At 36.7% G+C, this 11163-nt stretch overlaps 1 protein-coding gene and 1 pseudogene across 1 annotated transcript in view; both read left to right on the top strand.

Annotated features, from left to right (window-relative positions):
* GRIK1 (glutamate receptor, ionotropic, kainate 1) overlaps positions 1-11163 on the top strand; it is an 828690-nt gene that overhangs the window by 326688 nt on the left and 490839 nt on the right. The gene's annotated exons all lie outside the window — the stretch shown is intronic.
* LOC102815186 lies at positions 7609-8023 on the top strand (annotated as a pseudogene).

Here is an 11163-nt window from a genome sequence, read left to right as displayed (position 1 = left end):
CATGGCAAACTGATTGGTAGAGATCCATATTTTTTCCTTTCCAAAGAGAGGTTATCCAATGGAATGTAGAAATCATCAAATGGCATCATTAATATCACATGCGTGTATAATTTTACAGAAGATAATTTAAAAACGGCCAGAAATTCCAGCTAAACCAGATTCAGAAGAGAATGTGGACCTAGGAATGTCATTGCTGACATCAGATGGATCTTGGATGAAAACAGAGAATACTAAAAAGATGTTTCTTTGTGCTTTATTGACTATGCAAATATTTTGACTGTGTGGATCATGACATGCTATATGGATTATGACATCGAGAAGAATGGGTATTCCAGACACTTCACTGTGCTCATGAGGAACCTGTACATAGACCAACAGACAATTATTCAAACTGACCAAGGAAGGGGCTACTGAATGATTTAAATTCAGGAAATGTGTTCACCAGGGTTACATCTTTTCACCATAATTACTCAATCTGTATGCTGAGCAAACAATCCCAGAAACTAGACTATATGAAGAAGAACATGGCAACAGGATTGAAGGAAGACATATTAACAGCCTTTGATATGTAGAGGAAACAATACTGCATACTTAAAATACTTAACTTATGAAGATCTAAGACTACAGTCTTCAATACAGATTGTGCTTTAATGTAAAGAAAACAAAAATCCTCACAATTTGCCCAGTAAATATCTTGTAACTGGAGAAAACAGTGAAGTTATAAAAGACTTCACCTTGCTTGATTTTCACAAGCAACTTTCTTGGAAGTAGAAATCATAAGATCAAATGATGTATCTCATTAGGCAAATATCTTGAACCAGACCTATTTAAAGTGTTAAAACAGAAAGAAGCACAGAGATATCAGTCTGAGTACTAAGGTGTGCCTGATCCATGTTATGGTATTTTCAATTGTTTAATATGCATATGAAAGAGATGATAAATAAGGAAAAGCATAGAAGCATCTATACATTTAAATTATGGAGTCCTAGAAAAATATTAAAACTACCACAGAATGCAAGAAGAAAAAAAAAATCTGTGTTGAAAGAATTATACTCATAATGCTGTCTAAAAAAGCAAGGATGGCAAGACTTCCTCTATAATAAATTGAATATTTTATCAGGAGGGACCAGTACCTGGAGTAGGGCATCATGCTTGATAAAGTGGTTGCTGTTGTTGATAGGTGCCATCAAGTCAATATCGACTCATAGCGACCCTATGCACAACACAATGAAACACTGCCAGGTCCTGGGCTAACCTCACAATTGATGCCATGCCTGAACCTATTGATGCTGCCATATTGCCAATCCATCTTGCTGGGGGACTTCCTCTCCTTCTATGAGTGTCCACCTTACCAAACATGATATCCTTCTCCAGTGACTGGTCCATCCTGACAATATGTCCAAATTATGAGAAGTGAAGTTGGGCCATCCTGGCCTCCAAGGAGCACTTTGGCTGTACTTCTTCCAACACAGAACTGTTGGTTATTTTGGCAGCCCATGGCACTTTCAATATTCTCCTCCAACACCATAATTCAAATGTATCAATTCTTTTATGGTCTTCCTTATTTACTGTTTAGCTTTCACATGCATATGAAGTGATTGAAAATACCATGACTTGGGTCAGGCGCTCCTTAGTTCTCAAACTGACATCTTTGCTCTTCAACACTTTAAAAAGTTCCCGTGCAACAGATTTGCCTGATGCAATACGTCATCTGATCTCTTGACTGCTGCTTCCATGAGTATTGATGGTTGAACCAAGGAGAATGAAGTCCTTGATAACTGCAATTATTTTCTCCATTGATAACAATGTTGTTTATTGGTACAGTGGTGAGGATTTTTGTTTTCTTTTCATTGAGATGCAATCCATACCAATGCTGTGGTCTTTGACCTTAATCACTATTTTAAGTCCTCTTCACATTCCTCAAGCAAGGTTGTATCATCTGCATATCACAGGTTGTTAATGAGTCTTCCTCCAATCATAAGACCATGTGTTTCTTCATAAAACCCAGCTTCTCAGTTGATTTGCTCAGCACACAGGTTGAATAAGTATGGTGAAAGAATACAACCCTGTCACACACTTCTCTTAATTTTAAATCATTCAATGTTCCCATGTTCTGTTTGAATAAATGCCTCTTGGTCCATGTACAGATTCCTCATGATCACAATTAAGTATTCAAGAATACTCATATTTTGTTCGCAATGTTTTCCATAGCTTGTCATGATCCACACAATCAAAAGCCTTTGCATAGTCAATAAAGCACAGGTAAACATATTTCTGGTATTCTCTGCTTTCAGCAAAGATCCATTGGACATCAGCAATGATATCCCTCATTCCACAACCTCATCTGAATCTGACTTGCACCTCTGGAAGGTCTCTGTCAATGTATGCTTGCAGACATTTCTGTATTACCTTTAGTAAAACTTGAATGGGATATCTAAGATATTGTCCCAAGATTTCCGCATTCTGTTGGGTCACCTCTCTTTGGAATGGGCACAAATTCAGTTCTCTTCCAATCAGTTGGCCAGATGGTTGTCTTCCAAATTTCTTGGCATAGAGGAGTGAGTGCCTCCTGTGCCACCTCACTTTCTTGAAAGATTTCAATTTTTATCCCACCAATTCCTACTGCCTTGTTTTTTGCCAATTCCTCAATGCACTTTGGACTTCTTTCCTTCAGTATCATTGGCTCTTGGCCATATGCTACCTCTTAAAATGTTTGAAAATTGACCATTTCCTTTTGGTCCAGTGACTCTGTGTATTCCTTCCATCTTCTTTTGATGCTTTCTGCATCATTCAATAATTTACCCAGAGAATCCTTCAATAACAAAAGACGAGATTTGAATATTTTCTTCAGTTCCCCCAGCTTGAGAAATGCTAAGCATGTTCTTCCTTTTAGTTTTCTTATTCCAGATCTTTGCACATTTCATTGTAATATATGACCTTGTCTTCTCAAGCTGACCTTTGAAATTTTCTGCTCAGCTCTTGTACCTCCTCATTTCTTCCATTTGCTTTAGCATCCCCACATTAGAGAGCAAATTTCAGTGTCTCTTCTGACATCCATTTTTATCTTTTCCTTCTTTATTGTCTTCTTACTGACTTTTTCCTTTCTTCCTGTGTGATGTTCTTGATGTCATCCCCCAACTCTTCCGGTCTTCTGTTTTTAGTGTTTAATGTATCAAATCTGTTTTTCAGATGATCTCTAAATTCATGTGGGATATATTCAAGGTCATATTTTGGCTCTCATGGACTTGTTTTCATTTTCTTCAGCTTCACTTTGAATTTGCATATGAGCAATTGATGGTCTGTTCCACAATCTGCCCCTGGCCTTGTTTTGGCTAATGATATGGAGCATTTCCACCATCTCTTTCCACAGATATAGTCAATTTGATTTCTGTGTATTCTGTTTGTTGAGGTCCATGTGTATAATGGTCTCTTATGCTGTCTACAGAAGGTATTTGAAATAAACAAATAATTGATTTTGCAGAATTCTATCATGCACTCTCCAGCATCATTTCTATCATCAAGGCCATATTTTCCAACTATTGATTCTTCCTCTTTATTTCCAACCTTTGCATTCCAATCACCAGTAATGTTCCTTACATATTGATTGCATGTTTGATCAATTTTAGATTGAATAAGTTGGTAGAATTCTATTTCATCCATTCTGATTTTAGTGGTTGGTGTGTAAATTTGAATAATAGTGGTATTAATTGGTCTTCCCATGTAGGCACATGGGTATTACCCTATTACAGACAGCGTTGTACCTCATGACTGATCTGGATATGTTCTTTTTGACAATGAACGCAACACCATTCTTCTTCAATTTGTCATTCCTGGCATAGTAAACCATGTGGTTGTCAGATTCAAAATGGCCAATACCAATCCGTTTCAGCTCACCAATGCCTAAAATACAGATGTTTACATGTTCCATTTCATTTTTGACAATTTACTATTTTCCTAGGTTCATGCTTCGTATATTTCATGTTCTGAAAATTAATGGATGTTTACAGTTGTTTCTCTTCATTTTGAGTCATGCCCCATCAAAATATGAAGGTCTTGAGGTCTTTACTCCCACGGGCTTTATTCCATTTACACCATCACGGTCAACTCTACTTTTAGAAGTCAGCTCTTCTCCAGTAGCATTTTGATTGCCTTCCACCCTGTGGGGCTTATTTTTTGGCACTATATCTGAAGTGTTTTTCTGTAATTCATAAAGTTTTCAGTGTCTACATATTCAGAAGTAATTTGTCTCTCCTTATTCCTAGTCTGTCTTCGTCTGGTAGCTCATCTGAAGCCTGTCCACCATGGGTGACCCTGCTGATATTTAAAATACCCATGGCATAACTTCTAGAATCACAGAAACTCACAAGCCACCCCAGTATGAAAAACTGGCAGATAATTGGTGGTGGTAAAATGGAGAGTAAGCAAAAAGGAGGAAGACCACTGAAAAGATGGATTGATACAGTGGAAGCAGAAATGGGTTCAAATGTAACAACATTACTGTAAGATTCTAGGAGCAGATGGTGGGTTTGAACTGCCAACCTTGTAGTTCACAATCCAGTTCTGATTCAATAGTGCCACACCAGAAGTCCAACATTTCAGATTGACTAAATCCTATTGATCACCAATGCTGCATGACATGGTAGGTCCAAGTTTAATGAGGTGATGTGCATACATAGGATAAATCACCTCTACTTTCAATTATATGTGTCTCTTTATGACTATTTATGTGGATCAGATTTCATTCATCACTGAGTATGAGGGAGGAATTTAAATGAGGATTTATTTTCCCACAAAGATTTACAGTCTCAGAAACCCTATACAGGGTTGCTATGATTTGAAACCAATTTGAGTGTACTTAACTACAACAACAACATGCAATGGAGATGTGTTAATTTATACAGAGTAGTAACACATTGTAACATTAAATAGATATTATTGAACTAAGTCCTGGTGTGGTGCTGTGGGTTAATGTGATGAACTGCAAAATTGGTTTGAATCACAAGATCGGCAGTTCAAACTTACCAGCTACCCCTGAAAACCCTATATAGGGTTGCTATGAGTAGGAACTGACTCAATGGCACTTAACAACAATAACAACAAGTGCTATTGAGATGAAAGTGGGAATTATTCCACCCATATTCTAAGAAAACTTATTAAAAATCAAAGAAGCTCATGTGATTTCTTTCCACCATAAAACAATTACTCCTTATGCTATAAATTTAAGTTTGGTAAGTGCCACTAATGAAGCGGTTTCCATTTGTAAAGTCATTTTCATTCTATAACATGCCGTGAACAGACATAGGTATGCTTTGCCACACAACACAGCACTGAGCCTGTATGATGCATTTGGAAGTCCATGCATCATGTTGCATTGAGCAAAATGAAAAGACCATTTCAGCACAGGCATATTTAATTAGCCATAATGGACATTTGAGTTATAGCTAAATCATCACACCACCAGCTGCTCAAATTGTATCCATTCAGCATACATTTATGGAATACCTACAGAGTACTTAGGACAAAACTGGCTTTTAGTGATGCTCCAGGATTTCACATGTTGAGAGGGCTGGGCCTTTTAAGAAATTACTTCACAATGATGGGAAATAGCAAAGCAGACCCTGAAAGAGTAAATGCATCTTCTAGAAGTAATTTTCTCACCTCACCCATAAGAAATTTCAAATAATGATCATCATGAGCACTTATCTAGCATCAAATTTCTAATTTCAATGTGTCACAGAACCATGGCAGCCACAGGGATCCTCTCCTTTTATAGATGGAACAAAGAGAAAACACTGCTTTTTCTAAAAAACTCAAATTTTGTCTACTTAGGCAAAAAGAAAATTATATCACAGTTTTTTTTAATTTAAAAATGGAAAAAATATCAAAATACATATTTATTTTATGATATCCCAAAGCCTTATATGAATATATTATTATCAATAATATTATAAATCACAATCACAATTTATAAGGATAATTCTCTTATAATCAGAGCATAAGATAAAAATGGAGCACGCTGTTATTGTTAGGTGCCAGTGAGTCAGTTCTGATTCATGGCAACCCTAGGTACAAATGAATTAACATTACCTGGTCCTGTACCATCTTCACAAGTGTTCCCATGTTTAAGCTTGTTGTTGCAGACTTTGGGTCAAACCATCAAACCATTACTTAAGTGTGCTTCTTTTTTTTTTTTTGCTAACCATCTACTTTGCTAAATGTGATGTCATTTGGCAAACAGTGGTCCCTCCTAACAACATGGTCATACTACATGAGACAAACTTACTTCAAAGTAACATTCTAGTTTAACTTCTTCCACAGATTTGTCCATTCTGACAGTCCATAGTCATATTAATATACTTCACCAACACCATAATTCAAATTAATCAATTCTTCTTTAGTCTTCCTTAATCATTTTCCATCTTTTACATGCACATGAGGTGACTGAAAAGTACCATGGTTTGGGTCAGATGCTCCTCAAAGTGACATTTTTACTTTTTAACACTTTAAAGACATTTAACATTTTTAAGCAGACTTATCATATGCAATACATAATTAGATTTACTTACTGTTGTTTCCATGGGTATTGCTTGTATATCCAAGTAAAATGAAACTCTTGAAAATGTCAATCTTTTCTACATTTTTCATGATGCTGCTTATTGATCCAGATGTAAGGACTTTCATTTTACTTATGTTGAGGTATATTCCATATTGAAGGCTATACTTTGATCTTCATCAGAAAGTGATTCAAGTCTTCTTCACTTTCAGCAAGCAAGGTTGCATCATTTGCATATCATAAGTTATTAATGAATCTCCCTCCACTACTCATGCATCTTTCTTCTTCATGAGTTCCAATTTCTTGGATTGTCGTTGTTGTTGCTATTAAGTGCCATAGAGTCAGTTCCAATTCATAGAAACCCAGTACAGAGTTTCTAAGGAGTGGTTGGTGAGTTTGAATGAACGATATTGTGATTCAGACTGACCTTGTATTCCTGTGCTTATCCTATAGTACCATACCAGGAGTATTGTTGTTGTTGTTGTTATATACTATCAAGTAGGTTCCGACTTATAGCAATGCTGTGTAGCGTTTTTGAAGAGCAGCTTGTGGGTATGAACAACCAACTTGCAGTTTACAGTCCAGTTCTTACCCTACAGTACCTACAGTACCACACCAGGACAGGAAAAGAAGGGTGAAAGGGTACAACTCTGACACACACCTTTTCCTGATTTTAAACCACACAGTGTCTCCTTGTTCTGTTTGAATGCCTGCCTCTTGGACTATGAACATATTCCACATAAGCATAACTAAGTACTCAGGAATTTCCATTCTTTACAATGTTATTGATAATTTGTTATGATCCACAGAACTGAATACTTTTACATAATCAATGAAACACAGGTAAACATCCTTCTTGTATTCTCTGCTTTCAACCAAAGTCCATCTGACCAGCAATGATATTCTTAGTTCTATGTCCTCTTCTGAATCTGGCTTGAATTTCTGGCAGTTCTTTTTTGATTTACTGCTACAATTATTTTTGAGTTATGTTCATTAAAATCATATTTGCAATGACAGAGGCTGGAGGGCAGTGGAGGCGGCATGGCCATCCTGTCCTTGCCATGAGGCGGCAGCAGGTGCCGGTGTCTTGGAAGGTTTTCATTCAGCGAGACTACAGCAGGCACACGCTGCCAGTTCCAAACCAAGTTCCCCATGGAGCTGAAGAACCGGATTGATAGACAACAGTTTGAAGAAATCTTTTGAACTCTAGATAACCTTTATGCAGAAGCAGAAAAGCTTGGGGACCAGTTGTATCTTGATGGCTGTTTAGTTTGTTTAACAGCATACACCATTTTTTTATGCATGGAAACTCGTGAGAAGGTTCTGAAAAAAGTCTCCATATGCATTCAAGAGCAGAATTAGAACATATATGCTCCCCAAGGCCTCCTTCTGACAGATCCCATCGAGAGAGGACTTCGAATTATTGAAATTACCATTTATGAAGACAGAGGCATAAGCAGTGGAAGATAAACCTTAGAGTTAAAGATCCCACCTCAAACTGGGACCCTCCTCTATCCACTGGCTGACCACAGAGTGTCCCCTGTCTCTTCTCCATAGCATCATTCCTTTGTATCTGCTGCCAGAGCCATGGTGCCATTTACTCCAAGGACTTAACTTACTCTAATTCCATGCCTGGGGTGACCTCTAGCCACTCACCATCCACTTCATGTCTCTGAATTATATAAGACTCTGTAATCTTTCGGTTTGTTTCCGAGCAAACACAACGAAGCATTTCACTTTTTAACTCAAAGCTGTTCAATAAAATTATGCAGTTGGTCCGCCCAATGCAAAGTTAATTTTGTTCTGCCACCATTGGGTTCTCTTGCTTCCTTGCGCCAGCTTCCCTGGTGGCTTTGGATTTCAACAAATCATATTTTAGTCAGTGTTCAGTCGTATTCTCCAAAATGTAACGCTTTTCTTCCAGGGTTTTGGTGAGGGGTTAACTATGCCCATAATTTTGCTCATGCAGCTCTCAGATCTCAAAGGACTGCCAGTTTTGCCATGACTCACAGCTTCAGAAGATCAATTTCTGCTATTCCGTGTCTAACCAAAGCTCATTGGAAAAACAATGTGTTATTTAGCAATTATTCCTAATTATGCCAGTATTTAATGCAGTTTCCAGTGTTTTGTTTGGTTGGTTGGTTGGTTAGATTTTTGTTTTTTAAATTGTTATGATTGCATTACCATGAATGTTAGAAAGATGTGTGTTGCTTGTTCATTACAAAATAAGTAAGCACAATAAAGTGGCTGCTAAACCATCAAACACAGAAATATTATTATCGTGTTTCTGAATGTGTAATAAGCAAGTGTAATAAATATTTTAATTCTAGTTTTGTTACAAATATAACTTATGAGAAAAGAATTTGGTAAGAATAATACTGTATATTGCTAATTTTTAACTATCCCTATTGGAAAACCTTACAGGCCTTCCTCATATACAGTATTCATTGCACAGAAATTGTATGATTGGTTCAAGTAAACTAAGTGATTTCCAAGTATAACTCTCAAGTCTAAGTCAATATTTCTAGTTCTTCTTTTGGCTGCACATTTTTAATATCAGGGCTTCTTATGTCTTTAATTCATCTTTGGGATTGAGAGCATTTTATTTGGGAGAAATGTAGGAGAGAATGAAACAATTAAGTTTGAATTTCAGAGATATTGTAGGTGCTAATACTGGATTTAATCTTTCAGATTTAATTCCTTTAGTGGGTTTGATAGTACTTCAATAAATTCCATAGGTCTGTGTAATATTGAAATTATATATATATATATATATATATATATATATATATAACCTTTGTTACTTTACAGCCTGTAATTATGATTTGTCTGTCTGCCTTTTAAACCCATTGTAATAACTTTGCTGAAATAATAACACACTAGTAAAACGTTTCTTAAACAAACAAACAAAATTCTATTTGCATGTGATATTGATGCTATTGTTCTGTATTTTCTGCACTCTGTTGGCTCACTTTCCTTTGAAATGGGCATGTGTATGGATCTCTTCCATTTGGTTGACCAGGTAGCTAGCTGTGTTCCATATTTCTTGGAATAGATAAGTGAGCACTTCCAATGCTACCTCTGTTACTTTAAACATTTCAATTAGTAGTCCATCAATTCTTCAAGGCTTGTTTTCCTGCAAATGCCTTCCGAATAGCCTAAATGTCTTCCTTCAATATCAGCAGTTATTGACCATATGCAACCTCCTCAAATGGTTGACCATGGACCATTTCTTTTTGGCATAGCAACTTGTATATTTATTCTACCTTCTTTTGATTTTTCTTGCGTCATTCAATCTTTTACCCATAGAGTCTTTCAATATTACAATTTGATGCTTGGATTTTTTATTAAGTTATTTCAGCTTGAGAAATACTGAGCTTACTCTTTACTTGTATTTTTCTAACTCCATACCTTTGCATATTCAATGTAATACTTTACATTGTCTTCTCAAGCTGCCCATTGAAATCTTCTGTTCAGCTCTTTTACTTCATCGGTTCATCCTTTCACTTTAGTTAGTTTATGCTCAGGAGCAAGTTTCTGAATCTCTTTTGACATACATTTTTGTCTTTTCTTAATTTTCTGTCTCTTCAATGACCTTTTGATTTCTTTGTGTATGATTTCTTTGATATCATCCCACACCTTGAAAGATTTTAAGATTAAATAACAAAAGTTGTAAGAGGAGCCCTATCAGGACTACAAGATGGATACCTAATAATTTTACATGGAAATTCTCACAAAATTGCTCTTGTTTGATGAGACGATTGAGTAGGAATATTGTTATGGTGAAGATGAACTCTCTGGGAAAACTTTCCAAAGGCATTTTTTTTGATAAACCTTTAGTTAACATTATTTGAAAAAAAAAACAAAAAACTGTTTTCAGGAACTTTGCTCATAACCAGTCTGCTTTTGCTTGAAGTGGACCACTCCCACTTACCGGTAGCCATTGCTTTGATTTCCCCTAGCTCTCCATCCTTTCCCTCATGTATAAATTAATCATCAGTCTATGCCAACACTCAATAGGATTAGAACGTTATTACATAGTAACTATTCCTGGTGGGGCACCATAGGATAATCACTGGACCTCAAGGTTGGTTTGAACCAGAAGGTTGGTGGTTCAAACTCACCAGCTGCTCCACAGAAACCCTATACTGGGTCACTGAGTTGGAACTGACTCAATGGCATTTAACAACAACTCTCCAGCCATTCCAGCCATGAAAAGCAATGTTTTTTCCTAAGCTTCAACATAAAAGTCCTTCTTTTAGTTCTCTACTTTCTTTTCGTTTATCTACTTTTTTTTTCTCTTAAATGTTTTATTGTGAATTATGTGATAGTTTACATGGAGAACATTAGTTTTACATTCATTCTATCGTATATACTCTCATTGCCATGGTTACAATCCTCTCCATGCATCATCAACCAACCAAAGGGTATACCCTGCAATCCTTCCCCCGTACCCCCCAGATCTTCAGTACACAGTCGCTTTCCCTCTCTGGATCTAAAGGCTCCAGCTGCTCCATTGCTCCATGTCATCATCTCTGCCTCCATTTCAGGCATCACTGCTTCTCTGGGTAGGGTCCCGCTCTCTGCTCTTCTCCCTTGATGGTCCTAGG

Source organism: Chrysochloris asiatica, unplaced genomic scaffold (genome assembly GCF_000296735.1).
Source record: "Chrysochloris asiatica unplaced genomic scaffold, ChrAsi1.0 scaffold00049, whole genome shotgun sequence".
NCBI lineage: Eukaryota > Metazoa > Chordata > Mammalia > Afrosoricida > Chrysochloridae > Chrysochloris > Chrysochloris asiatica.
This window is presented reverse-complemented; position numbering and strand designations above follow the sequence as displayed.